The 14,209-nt window shown below is 48.2% G+C and overlaps 1 long non-coding RNA gene across 1 annotated transcript in view; it reads left to right on the top strand.

The window, feature by feature from the left end:
* Window positions 1-3,112: 3,112 nt before the first annotated feature.
* LOC144341068 (uncharacterized) overlaps window positions 3,113-14,209 on the top strand; it is a 34,781-nt gene continuing 23,684 nt past the window's right edge. The window contains exon 1 of the long non-coding RNA XR_013417653.1: window positions 3,113-3,258. This is a non-coding gene — a long non-coding RNA (uncharacterized LOC144341068). The remainder of the gene's footprint in view (window positions 3,259-14,209) is intronic.

The following is a 14,209-nucleotide window of genomic DNA, read 5'->3' as shown; positions in this document are numbered from 1 at the left end:
AGAGAACCTGACAAGGGGCAAGCAGGAACAGCACTGCGCCCCTGGCGGGCTGTGGTCACTCAAGGCAGGACAACTGGACATCATGGCCTCCATTGTGAGGCACCAGGAGGCACTCACCAGTGACTCTAGCTTAAAGTCCAAGCCTGAGTCTCATCAACTCTAGGTGCACACGCCAGTATCTGGGAAGCTGGAGGAAGAGCCAGCTGACCCCTTGCCATTCCCCAGCACTGTCTCTGGAGCAGCAGCATCAGTACCCAGGCCCCGTCCCAGCCTCCAGATCAGGACATGAGCTCAACAAGAACCCCCGGAGATTTGCAGTCATAGCGAAGGTGTGCTGAGTCCAACGGCACCTGAGGACACTTTCACCCACACCTGGGATGCCGACCGCCACAAGCAAGGGCCCCAGGGCCTCCAACAAATTAGTGGGTTAAGAAAGAGACTGGTGTGGGGAAGGCAGACCCTATGAAATAAGAGTTTTAACAGACATAGCAACCAAGTGTCATGTGTGGATTCTGTTTAGATGCTGATCAAAGTAAATCAACTGTAAAAAAGACCTTTTAAGGCCATCAGGGAAACATGACTGTGAACTGGGTGTCGGATGACAGGAAGGGATTCTTATTAACCTTGTTGTTATGGCATGGTGACTGTTTCATTTAACAAGGTCCTCACTAGTTAGTGATGCATACTGAAGTGCTGATAGGCGAAAACGGCCTCTGATCTGACATACTTTAAAAGTGTGTGTGTGTGGTGTGTGTGTGTTGGTTAAATAAAACTAGTTCGGGGCTCATCACACAATTCTCTAGTTTCATGTGCTTAAAATGTTCTAGAATAGACGGTTTTGATTTTTTTAGCTGTGCGTGGAAGTGGAGAAATTGAGCTAGCCTATCTAGCAACCTCTTCAAGATGTCAGGCTATGAAATAACACTGGCAAACACTTACACAGTGTGTACTGTGTGTCAGGGACTGTTCTTAGCACTTTACACAGAGAGTATCATTTGGTCTTTACAACCACCGTATAAAGTGGGCTCTTTATTCTCTCAGTTGTATAGATGAGGAAACTGAGGCAGACAACAACTAAGGAACTTACTTGCCCAGGATTGCACAGGAGGTAAGGGGCAGAGGAGGGACACCCAGACAGTGTGGCCACAGAGTCTAGGCTTGTCAATATTGTGCTACAGAATGTATCTAAAGGAAAACACTGGTTGTTGGGGAGACTGAGGCAGAGGGCACAGACCAGTGGGAAGGGAGAGAGGTCTCTGAGGAGGAAGGAAAAGGTGGGCTCTGAAACCAGAGCTGGGTTTAGGTAGGAGGAAGGGCAGGTCGTGGATGAAGACAGCTGCAAGTGTGTACCTGGTCGCCCTTGCCACGCTTGGAATCCAGCCACAGCTCCACCTGGCACCAGAAAAGCAACAGCTACACCCTTCACCAAATGCCCGCTGCGCACCAGATCAGAGCTGAGAAGCCCACACTGCCTGTGTCGTCTAATCCCTGAGACAATGCTGAGGGGCAGCACTGCCCCTGCGTTATGGGTGACGACCTGGAGGTCCGTCGACTTGTCCACACTCACGTCCCTGAGAAGCAGTGTAGTCAGACAGCCCAGGCCCTCGGCTGCCAGCCCTTGCTCCAAACCACACGATGCATTCTTTCCGTCTTCCCACTTCTTTCCAGAGTGCTCATTAGGGCTCGCTGAAGCATTCTCATGATGGTGCACTCACATACAAAAAACAAGTGTGTGCAAAAATGTAGCACCACGTGAGCTTTGCAGCCGAGCTAGCTGTTCTCTGCCACCGTCAAATGCCAAGTCCCCGTGACGCAGTCCTGCAGTGATCTTAGTCACATAAGATGTTGCACTGGGGGCGCTGAGGGATGAGTCACAGGACCTCTCTGCACTATTTTTGTAACTTTTGGTGAGTCTACAAACATTTTTAAACAAAAGGTTTAAAGAGAAAACACTGGATGTCACAGCTGAAAAGACCTAATGGATCACTAAGTGATTTAAATTCCTTTTTAAAATGAGGAAACAGACTTAGTCTCTTCAGGGCACTCGCTCTTCCTAGTCCAGGTGGTTCCATTTTAGCCAGCTTCCCTTCCTCCTACCCACAGGTCCACACCCACCTCCCCCTGCACCCAGACTCCCCCCAACTGAGCCTCCCCCTGGCACCCGGCCTCCCCCTACACATTCAGCTTCCCCCCACATACCCAGCCTCCCCCCACACACCCAGCCTCTCCCCAGACACCCAGCCTCCCCCCACACACCCAGCCTCCCTCCCACACACCCAGCTTTCTCCTAGACACCCAGCCTCCCCCCACCCACCCAGACTCCCCCCACACACCCAGCCTCCCCTCACACACCCAGTTTTCCCCTAGACACCCAGCCTCCCCCCACACACCCAGTCTCCCCCTACACACCCAGCCTCCCCCCACGAACCCAGCCTCCCCTCACACACCCAGACTCCCTCCCACCCAGCTTTTCCCTAGACACCCAGCCTCCCCCAACACACCCAGACTCCCCCCATACACCCAGACTTCCACACACCCAGCCTCCCCTCACACACCCAGCATCCCCCCCACACCACCTCCCCAATACCCAGCATCCCCCTCTACACCCAGCCTTCCCCGACACCCCCAGCCTCTCCCCACACCCCCAGCCTCCCCCAACACACCCAGCCTCTCCCCACACACCCAGCCTCCCCCACCATACCCAGCTCCTCCACACCCAGCATCCTCCCCCACACCCAGCCTCACCCCCCAACACCTAGCCTCTCCACCGCACCCGGCCTCCCTCCCCTCCTGCCTACACCTGCCTCCCCATCTCTCATTTCTCATCCTCCTGACACCACATTCATTAGAAGCTTCTCCTTCACTCCATCAGAACGCTTCAATATCTTTTCAAAGTGGCAGATCAGAAGGAACTCTGCGTCATTAGCTAGGAAAGGCCCCAAACTCTTATGCCTTTTTATCTTGTTCATGGGATTTGCTCCAAGTACCTGCCCAGTGTCAGCACCACGTGTCACTTCTCACAAAAATCAATTTTACAAAATTAGCCAATGAAATACAAACATTCATTAGCCAGTGGCACCTGCAACGGATCCATTTCAAAGAAAGTATTACCAGAAGTGGCTTGAGCAACAGAAATGCAAATGTTAACATTTCTTTTATGTTTTGGTTTTCCACTTTCAACTGCCTTTTATTTCCACGCAGGGGAACGTGAGGAGAAATGCCTAATAGAAGACATTCCAAGCGACACGATGGTGACAGGTAAGTAAAATGCACTCAGTTAAATGTTGAACTCCAGAGAATGTGCTCGGTTAAATGCTGAACTCCAGAAGTGGTTTCACAGAATTATGCCATCCTCGGCCGGGCGCGGTGGCTCAAGCCTGTAATCCCAGCACTTTGGGAGGCCGAGACGGGCGGATCACGAGGTCAGGAGATCGAGAGACCATCCCGGCTAACACGGTGAAACCCCGTCTCTACTAAAAAATACAAAAAAACTAGCCGGGCGAGGTGGCAGGCGCCTGTAGTCCCAGCTACTCGGGAGGCTGAGGCAGGAGAATGGCGTAAACCCGGGAGGCGGAGCTTGCAGTGAGCTGAGATCCGGCCACTGCACTCCAGCCTGGGTGACAGAGCAAGACTCCGTCTCAAAAAAAAAAAAAAAAAAAAAAAAGAATTATGCCATCCTCTAAGTCCATGTTACTTGGCAGTGAACATAATGCTGCATGGTTTTCTCTTGATAGTTTATCAAGTTATTCAAACCTAACATAAAAATAGCCTTAAGAGTGAATGGTAAAATTCATAAAACAGGAAATATGGACACGGTTCCCTGGAATCCAAGCTTGATTTGTTTTTCCAGTTGTCAATGTTCCTTAGTAAAAGCATCTTGGATGCTGTTTCTCACTCTAATAGTGGTTGAACATTCAAAACGCATGTGAGGTCTTTAGACTGTGCAGCAAGGCAGGAGCACAAGTCGCACATCCTCTGTGCCCTGGCCTCCTGGTGTCTGCAGAGGCGTGGGGAGAAGGCATTGTGGTGGGCGTGCAAGTGCAGATCGGAGACTGTTTTCCAAGCAAACTGCTGGTAAAACCTGCTAACACCATGCTGACTTCCACAGGTTTCCCACACTGACACCAAGCACAGCCCCACACAGCTGAGCTTCACCTGCCTTCTGAGAAAGAAACAAGTACCTGTGGTGTCAGAACTGTGTAGAAAATCCAGAATGTGCTTAACATTCAGGCCAGAATCAACATCAAATTCCCTGGTTTTAATGCAAAACAAAACAAAACAGAAACAAAAACAAAAACAAAACAAAACAAAAGGACGGGCAGGAGGAGGAAGAGAATGTAGTGATATTCCTTATAAGTGCTGATTACATATTTCATATCCCATTCAATCTTACAATGAATACTGTTGAATTCTCTTTTCAATTTATCTTGGTCATTACCTTTAAGTGTGCTATTGCAAAAAGTAATGACCCATCCTGCAAAAGATTAAGTAAATGCATCAAGCATGGAGGCAGAGAAAGAGACAGAGCAATGTGAGATCAAGTTTTGGGATGAGTAGAATGGAAAAAATACCCAGGAGGAGAGCTGGGTGGTCTTAGAGCCCTCGCTGCTGCTCTGTCACTGTGGATGAAGCCAATTTGGGATGTCGAGTCTGTACGAGCCTGCCTGGACCCAAATCCCAGCTCTGTCACCTGAGAGCTGTGTGCCACTGGGCAAGTGACTTACCCTCTGTTTCATGTGCGAAATGCAATGATAAAAAACAAACAAACATCTATTTCCTTTGGTTGTGCTGATGATTAAGTTACTCTTTGTAAGGCTTTTAGAACCTAACCCAGCTCACAGAAAGTACTGTGTTTGCTCAACATGTTCTCTGAGCCCAGCAATCTCATCCCAGGGGAATTTTGGCCCCTGAGGTAAATAGCCCTGGGTAGCTGGCTGTTTTCCTGGTAACATGTGAATTTTCCAAACTGCAGTTGAAGGGGCAGAGGAAGAGGAAGGGGGACAGTGCTGTCCTGTCCACTTGCCTGTTGCCTCATGGCCCATCAGCTGGATAGGCTCACCCAGGACCCACTGGGACATCTCAAGGAGCTGCAGCCACCTGAGCCATGGAGGCATTGGCAGCAGGAAGGCAAGTGTGACTAGAGAGTGTCCTGACAGCTATGTCAAGGCTGGGTCTCAGTGATGGCACCATGGTCCATCTAGAGTGGCTGGTGCCATCATGCCAGCTGCAGCAGGGAGGCACAGCCAGGGCTGCATGCTCCATGGAACTGGCAGGAGCCAGGGACAAGCAGGAGCCCCGCCCCTTCCGAGTTGGGGTGGGAGCTCTCTGCAGACTTAGGCATCCCTGTGCTCTCAGGCCGGGAGCAGATAGGGCCCCCCCTCTCCTGGGCACAGCTGCAGCCACTGAAGTCACAGCTGAAGACCCAGACCTCCGGCTCCACAGAGCAGGCGGGAGCCGCACCCAAGTCCCAGCTGCAGATCCAGGCCTCCTGCTCCATGGAGCAGGCAGGAGCCCCACCCCACTGGGCAGATGCAGCTGCCCAAATCATGGCTGCAGACCCAGGCATCCCTGTGCTTTTGTGGGAAGCCGGGAGCAGACAGAAGCCGCACTCTCCTGGGCACAGCTGCAGCCCCCCAAACCATGGCTTCGGATCCAGGCACCTCTGCACTCTTGGGGGCCCAGGAAGCCCCATCCCCGGCCTTCACAGGTTTGGAAGGGCCTGCTCCTGCTGCCTGGCTTCTCCCTACTGTCAACGTCCACTCTGATCTCAGAGTAAAGTCGGGGCGAGCCTGGGCACTGTCACAGCCTGGCCAGGTGTGCACATGCTCAGGGCAGTGCTGATACACCAGCCCCCTGCTGCCTCAGCCCCCTCCAGACTTTGAGCGCCGAGAATAGGAGGGAAGCCACGGGGGTGCTGAGGGTAGCTTGGCACTGGCCTACAGGCAGCCCTTGGCACCTACAGCCTGGGCACCATGAATGGCAGCAGCAGGCAGACAAGTTCCTGGGTGGAAGGGGGCAGGTCCCTGGTGAGGCCCCCACCTTCAGGCCAGGGAGGTCCTGAAGGCTGGGGGCTGGGCTGCCAGTCCTGCAGACCAGAGTGGGAACTTGTGGTGCCTTTACCCATGACTGCCGATGGACCAATCGGAGTGCACTTCCTCCCCTATAAGGCCCAAAAAACCAGAGCTGAGCAGACATCAGGGCAACCAGATGCAGAGGAGCTACCCACTCCAGGGCCTCCTCTCTGCTGAGAGCTGCAGAGATGACAGGATGGCCTGCCTGCCGAGAGGAGCTTTCCACCTCTATGGTCTCCTCTGTGCTAGGAGCTGAACACTTGTTGGGACACCCTGGCTGTGGAAAGGAGCTGCCCCTGCAGGTCTCCTCTGAGCTGTTGTATCACGCAATAAAGCTCATCTTCCTCTTGCTCACCCTCCACTTGTCTGCATACCTCATTCTTCCTGGTCACAGGACAAGAACTTGGGACCCGTTGAATCTGGCAAGGCTAAAAGAGCTGGTGTAACACAAACAGGGCTGAAACATGCCCCTTGCTTGCCATGCTGTGGGGGAAGAGAAGGAGAGAAGAGCTGCAGCCCCCAGGCCAGGGACAAGCAGGAGCCCCACCCCTTCTGAGTTGAACTCCCTCTTTGGGGCCCTGTGGTTCCTGGCATACTGCATTCTCCAGTGCCAGCTGTGGAAGCTGCTTGCAGTGTGCCTGGTCCAGCTGCAGCCTTGCAGAGAGCCAGTGCCCACACCAGCACCTGGAGCTGCCCACCCTGCTGCAGCTGCTGGCGTGCCTGATTGCACAGTGGCTGGACCCTATGCTCACTCACACGCCCCTCACTGCCCTGTGCCTGACTCGCTCTGGCCAGGCGTGGGATCCAGGCCAGTAGCGTCAGTTGAGTGCAGCATGCCAGGCTGAGTGAGTGGGCAGAACAAGTCCAGTGGGCCCAAGCAAAACTTGGGCAAGGGTGCTACCAGCCACAGAGGTTTCCAGCTAGAAATGTGACACCCCAAGGATCCTGTGACAGCGGTTCCATCTGGCTGGAAGCCCAGGGCCCATGGTGGCTGGCTCCCTCGCCCAAGTCAGGAGCCTCTGGAGTCCTCCTTCCCTCGGATGCTGCTGTCCACTCTTCCTCCTCAGTTCCTGCCAGGGCTCTTCCCTGACTCTGACTGCTCCTTCTCACCTGGTCTTCCCAAGCCTCTCTCCTCTCTGTTCTTCCCACTCTGCGGTCTCCTTAACCATCACCCTTGGGCAATTATTTAGGTTTAGAGCTCAGCTACTTAAAACTCACGGTTACGGAAAACTTTGAAAGTGCATCAGGGTCAGGCATGGTGGTCACACCTGTAATCCCAGCAGTTTGGGAGGCCGAGGCAGGTCATAACTTGAGGTCAGGGGTTAAAGACCAGCCTGACCAAGATGGTGAAACCCCGTCTCTACTCAAAATACAAAAAAAAAAAAAAATTAGCCAGATGTAGTGGTGGGCACCTGTAGTCCTGGCTACTTGGGAGGCTGAGGCAGGAGAATCACTTGAACCCAGGAGGCAGAGGTTGTAGTGAGCCGAGATCGCATCACTGCACTCCAGCCTGAGTGACAGAACGAGACTCTGTCTCAAAAAAAAAAAAAAAAAAAAAATCAAGCCTGAGTTTTAACTTTTCTTTAAAAGAGAACGGTATGACCTTAAAGTCCAAGAGTTACAGATTCTGGTCCTGGTAGCCATCCTGTGGGTCTGGTGCTTCTGCACCCACTGCCCTGCGGTGGAGGAGCCCACGCCTGCCCCACACCCAAGTGCCAAGGGAGCCTCTGCACTGGCGCTCTGGGGTGGCTGCTCACCTTTTCCTTGCCGGGGAGCACAGCCCACAGCTGTCCACAGTGCAGGAACTATATCTCCACAACTGTATCCAATCATCCTCGTTCTGCCATCTGGGTCCACTCAAAATAAATCCACATTTTTTTCACCTGAAAGTCCATCATAACTGAAGTCAGAGATTCCATTCGTCCCAGATTTCTCTTTCCAGGCTAACTCTCCTTAGTTGCCAAGTGAGTGGTTTCACTCCACTTTGTAACATGCATGCGTGAAAGCATCTCGTTTGGGCCAAGCTAAGAGCTGAGAGCTGGAGACTGTAGGGCAGTTCAGGCGAGCTCCCTGGCCCTGCCCCTCCCCCTGCCCCTGGCTGCATTCAGCAAAGAAGCCGCAAAGCACGTAACAAAAGGAATAAGAACTCACCACTGACCCAGGACAGCCAGCCCAGAGGAGGCCGAGGGAGCAGGCTGTGGAGACTGAGGCAGGAGGGTGGAAGGCTCTGGCAAAAGTGGGGGATGCGCATAAGACAACAGAGGATTATTACTCAGACATGGAAAAACCGAGGACAGAAAATGGGCAAATAGTACGAGGAGAGAAAAGCAAACCAAACTCATCAAAACCAATTAAACAAACAACCACAAGTAAGTCATAGTCCAAATATGATGCCCTCAAAATGGGCCACAATTCCCACAGATTGAGTGGTTCGAAGCTGGCCGGGGGAAGAGTCGGGACTGGCCTTTTCCCTTGGCTGCTGTGGTCTACCAGCAGGCCGCTGGGACACAGGCCCTGTGCCGGGGGGACGGGGATGGGGACAAGAGGACACCTGGGTCCCCTTTCCAGTTTCATGTCGCTCATAAAAGTGGTCATTTTGCTCTGTGTCAGCAGGGACGCTTCTGGCTTGAAGGTGTATTAGGACTGAATGAGCTCTTTGAGGGCATGAACTCTTCTACTGACCTTTGTATCCCCAAAGCCTATTGCGGTGCCTGGCACATGTGGAGTGAGTGCTTTTAATCAGAACTGAACAAATTGCAGGATGAACTGTGGTTCTAAGACTTCCAGGCACATTGAGATGAATTAGAAAGTCAGATTCTAATTACAAGCATGCAGCCAGATGTGGATGCATTTCACTTCTTGACTTGGCTGAAAAACAACACACAAAAGCCTTTCTGAAGTCCATTTCCATGATATCTAGGGTGTTTTAAGCTCTTGCTGTCGGTGCCATTTCCATGATATCCACAGTGTTCTGAGCTCTCCCTGTCGGTGCCATTTCCATGATATCCACAGTGTTCTGAGCTCTCCCTGTCGGTGCCATTTCCATGATATCCACAGTGTTCTGAGCTCTCCGTCAGTATTCCCTAACAAAAAAAGGAATGAGACTTGTGCGGCACAACCTTTTCTTGGTGAAGCCACAGGCCTCCTCAATGCTCAGAAACAGACAGTTGCCCAGGACTTAATTTCAAGCTCTCTTGGCAACTGAAGATTGTGTTTTCACTTATGTTTATTCCACTCTTTTCCTTTTAAAGATCATCTCCCTCTCTCTCGTTCCTTTTCTTCCCATCTTCCTTTATATATTCAGCAAATATCTACTGCTCACCTATGAGTCATTGTTCTTGATTCTGTGGATTCAAACTGGAAAGAAACAAAATAATGGAATCTTGCCTTCAGGGTGTTTATGGTTTCATGGACAGAGAAAAACAATAACCTAGAAAATGAGCAAGTCATGAAACATCTCAGACAGGGGGACAGGAGGCTCCCAGCATGGATGGAGAAGAACTCAGTGGGATAGTAACCCTGAAGCTGTGATGCATGGGGATGGGGAGACTTGGAGTGTGAGGAAGAAGACAGTGAGGCTGGACTGGCTGGAGGATAGAAGGTGGGGCTGGAAGGTCAGCATCATGGCACCGTGGTCAACAGTCACAGAGAGACTTTGAATTTGACTCTGAGTGAGAAAGCTTTTAGTATAATTCACACTTTAAATGCCACACAGCTGCAGAAGCAGAGATATCCAGGGAAGCTCCTCCCACCATCCAGGAAAGAGGAACGGGGCTTGGATCAAGGGAGCTACAGCGAGGGGAGTTATGGTCAGATACCAAATGCATTTGGAAGGCAGAACCTATAAGACATTCTGACAGAATGAAAATGGGGTTTACAAAGAGACAAGTAAAGAGGAATTTATAGAGATGGAGAAGACTGCAGACCATGGTTTGGGGGTCAGGGTGGGAGGGTGGGGGGTCAGGATTTTTTTTTTTCCTGGATGAATTAAATCTGAGATGCCTGTTGGCCATCTGTCACAATCCATATTGTGTTGCTATATCAGAATGCCACAGACTGTGTAATTTATAAAGAAAAGAAATACATTTCTCACAGTTCTGAAGGCTGGGAATTCCAATAGCAATGGGCATCTAAAGCACCTATTTGAAGGCACTGAGTACAACCAACACAGACAGGACTTAAAAGGCCATGATCTTTGGAGAGGGAAAAGACACGAGGTGAGCTCCACAATCATCTTGGTGTTTTCCACTCAGGAAAATTTCAAATTGTGTATTAGGGTAATACATCTCAAGCGATAGGGCTAAGGAAAGAGAGGTCAGAGTTCAGGACTGCCAAAGTGGCTGGGAAGTGAGGAGGGAAATCCAGAAAAGGAAGGAAACAAAAATAAGGAGCCTAATAATCTGGATAAAAATCTTCCTCAAATAACTGGCTGATACCTAAGTTACATAAAAGTAGAGAGAGAGACTCAAAACAGGCAAACAAAAACAACCAGGAGGAAACAGCAACTGCTAAAGAATCAAGCAGAGGTTTTGTCAGCCACATGGACCTGGGGGGAAAGGACCATGACCCAACAAGGTGGAGGGATCTCAGAAAACACCCTGGACCCGACGAGGGCTACACTCTGGGCATAAGATCGGGCCCTAGAAATAAGGACTACATCCCAGGAATGGGTTACATTCTAGGAATAAGGACAAAACTGGAATAGATCAGCCCTGTTTTCTAGCAGGAAATAACCCTCCTTGGAGGATGATAGCATTATTCTAACCCTCTACAATATACCCACCCCACCAAAAAACAAACAAACAAACAAACAAACAAAAAACCCTCTATGGTATACAGCATCCAATCCCAAATTATGAGACATGCTTTAAAAAAAAAACTGGGCCAGGCGCGGTGGTTCACGCCTGTAATTCCAGCACTTTGGGAGGCCGAGGCGGGCGGATCACAAGGTCAGGAGATCGAGACCATCCTGGCAAACATGGTGAAACCCCGTCTTTACTAAAAATACAAAAAAATTAGCCAGGCGTGGTGGCGGGCACCTGTAGTCCCAGCTTCTCGGGAGGCTAAGGCAGGAGAATGGCGTGAACCCGGGAGGCGGTGGAGCTTGCAGTGAGCGGAGATCGCGCCACTGCACTTCACCTGGGTGACAGAGCAAGACTCCGTCTCAAAAAAAAAAAAAAAAAAAAAAAAACTGAATGACCTGAAGCCAAAATATCAAACAGGCAATAGAAAGAGAGACACAGATGATTCAGAGACGGACTTTAAAATTACCATTAATACGTTAAAGAAAATAGGGAAATTGATGAAGAAGATAGATGAAAAGATGGAGAATTTCAACAATTAGGATCTCTTTTTAAAAAACCAAGTGGACATTCTGGAACTGAAAAATACAATGTCTGAAGAACTCATTAAATAGAGTCAACAAAGGACCAGGAAAGATTAGTGAAGCGGATTAGATTAGTGAACTGGAAGAGATTTCAATAGAAAAAAGAATGAAAAGACCAGAAAGGAGTGTAAGATATGTGAGGAAGACAAATGGTCTAACATACATGCAATTGCAGCCCCAAAGAGAAAGGTGAGACAGAATGGAGAAAAGGCAATATTTAAAGACATGATGGCCAAAAATTTTTGCAAATTGATGGAAGACATCAACCCAGAGATTCAAGGAGCTCAGAGTACCCCAAATGAGGATAAGTATAAGGACAACCACACCTAGGTACATCATTGTCACACTACCAAAAGCCAAATACAAAGAGAAAAAAAATTAAAAATAACCAAAGGGAAAACCACAATCGTTTCAGGGCACAGTTTCTTCAATTTTAAAAACAATTTTGTTAACGTTTGAACAGAAGTTATGGCATCTTCAAAGATGCTGAACGGAAAGGGAAAAAAATGACTTTGTGATAGATTTTGAAATCAGGAAGTGTGATGACTCCAACTTTGTTCTCTCTCAAGATTAATTTGGCTCTTTGTGGTCTTTTTTGGTTCCATATGAATTTTAGAATTGTTTTTCTATTTCTGTCTGTTGAAATTTTGATAGGGATTGCACTGATTTGATAGATTGCATTGGGTAGTATGGACATTTTAACAGTATGAAGTATTGCAATCCATGAACCCGAGATGGCTTTTCATTTGCGTCTTCTTTCATTAATGTTCTATAATTTTCATATACCAGTCTATCACATCCTTCATTAAGTCTATTCCTAAGTATTTTATACTTTTTGGTGCACTTGTAAATGGGACTGTTTTCCTAATTGTCTTTTCAAATAGTTCATTGTTAGTATATAGAAACGCATCTCATTTTCTGCATTGATTTTGTATCCTGCAACTTTACTGAATTTGTTTATTAGTTCTCACAGTTATTTTATTTATTTATTTATTTATTTATTTATTTATTTATTTATTTGAGACGGAGTCTCGCTCTGGCACCCAGGCTGGAGTGCAGTGGCACCATCTCGGCTCACAGCAAGCTCCACCTCCTGGGTTCACGCCATTCTCCTGCCTCAGCCTCCTGAGTAGCTGGAACTACAGGCACCAACCACCATGCCCAACTAATTTTCTGTATTTTTTTTTAGTAGAGGCGGGGTTTCACTGTGTTAGGCAGGATGGTCTCGATCTCCTGACCTCATGATCTGCCTGCTTCGGCCTCCCAAAGTGCTGGGATTACAGGTGTGAGCCACCACACCCGGCCAGTTCTCACAGTTTTTTATGTAGTCTTTAGGGTTTTCTATGTATAGGATCATGTCATCTGCAAACAGAGACAATATTATTTTCCTTTCCTATTTGGATATCTTTTCTTTTTCTTGCTTAAATGCTCTTGCTAGGACTTTCAGTACTATGTTGAATAAAAGTGATAAAAGCAGGTATCCTTGCCTTTTTCCTGATCATAAAGGAAAAGCTTTTGTTTTCCCCATTGAGTATGATGTTAGCTGTTGACTTTTCATATAATGTCTTTATTATGCTGAGGTACTTTCCTACTATTTCTAGTTTGTTGATAACTTTTATCATTAAAGGATGCTGAATTGCATTAAATGCTGCTTCTGTATCTGTTGAGATAATCATGTGATTTTTATCTTTTATTCCGTTAATACAATGTACCATATTAAGTGATTTCTGTGTGCTGAACCATCTTTGCACCCCAGGGATAAACCCTACTTGGTTATGGTGTATGATATGATCCTTTTAAAATGCCTTTGATTTGGCTCACCAGTATTTTGTTGAGGACTTTTACATCTATATTCATCAAGAATACTGGCCTATAGTTTTCTTTTCTTGTAGTGTCTTTGTCTAGCTTTGGTATCAGGGTGGTGCTGGTCTCATAAAATGAGTTTGGAATGATTCCCTCCTCTTCAACTTTTGAAAAGAATCTGAGGATTGGTGTTGATTCTTCCTTAAATGTTGGTTGAATTTGCCAGTGAAGCCACCTGGTCCTGGGCTTTTCTTTATTGGAAGGTGCTGGATTATGGACTCAATCTCCGTATTAGTTAAGGAGCTATTCAGACTTTCTGTTTCTTCATGATTCAGTCTGGATAGGTTGTGTGATTTTAGGAGTTTATCTTTTCTTTTAGGTTATTCAGTTTGTTGGCATATGATTATTCATACCAGTCTCATGATCTTTTTTTTATATATGGCATCAGTTTTAATGTCTACTCTTTCACTCTGGTTTTATTTGAATTGTCTCTTTTTTTTCTTAATCTAGACTCGATTTCAAAATACACTACAAAGCAACAGTAATCAAAACACTATGGGCCGGGCGTGGTGTCTCACGCCTGTAATACCAGCATTTCCAGCATTTTGGGAGGTTGAGGCGGGGAGATCACTTGAGGTCAGGAGTTCAAGACCAGCTGGCCAACACGGTGAAACCCCTTTTCTATTAAAAATACAAAAATTAGCTGAGCATGGATGCCTGTAGTCCCAGCTACTGGGGAAGCTGAGGCAGGAGAGTCACTTGAACCCAGGAGGTGGAGGTTGCAGTGAGCCGAGATCACACCACTGCACTTCAGCCTGGGCGACAGAGTGAGACTCTGTCTCAGAAAAACAAAAAACAAACAACAACAACAAAAAACCCAGTATAATATTAGTGTGAAGACAGACCAATGGAACAGAATAAAGAGCCCAGAAATAAATCTACACATATA

This window comes from Macaca mulatta, chromosome 5, assembly GCF_049350105.2.
Source record: "Macaca mulatta isolate MMU2019108-1 chromosome 5, T2T-MMU8v2.0, whole genome shotgun sequence".
Lineage (NCBI taxonomy): Eukaryota > Metazoa > Chordata > Mammalia > Primates > Cercopithecidae > Macaca > Macaca mulatta.
Note: the sequence above shows the minus strand (reverse complement) of the source record. Positions and strands in the feature narration are given on the sequence as shown.